Genomic DNA, 281 nt, shown 5'->3' with positions numbered 1-281 from the left:
GGAATTAATCTTCGCAGAGAATTTTGCTAATTACTGTTTTTTTTTTCGGTTTGCTTCCTGTCTGCATTTCTTGTTTAGTTAATTGTTTTCTGCATTTTTCTTTATTCGTTTTTCTTTTAGTTACGTTCTTTATTTTCATCTTTTAATCCTTCTTCCATCCATTTCATGCTTTCGTGTTTATCAGTTTATCTTTACTATTCCTCATTTTCATATCTACATTTTTTCGTTTATTATGTTTTCTCGTGTTCAGTTTTTACTTAATTTTCCTGCATTCCTCCCTC

This window comes from Penaeus monodon, chromosome 31 (assembly GCF_015228065.2).
Source record: "Penaeus monodon isolate SGIC_2016 chromosome 31, NSTDA_Pmon_1, whole genome shotgun sequence".
Classification (NCBI taxonomy): domain Eukaryota; kingdom Metazoa; phylum Arthropoda; class Malacostraca; order Decapoda; family Penaeidae; genus Penaeus; species Penaeus monodon.
This window is presented reverse-complemented; position numbering follows the sequence as displayed.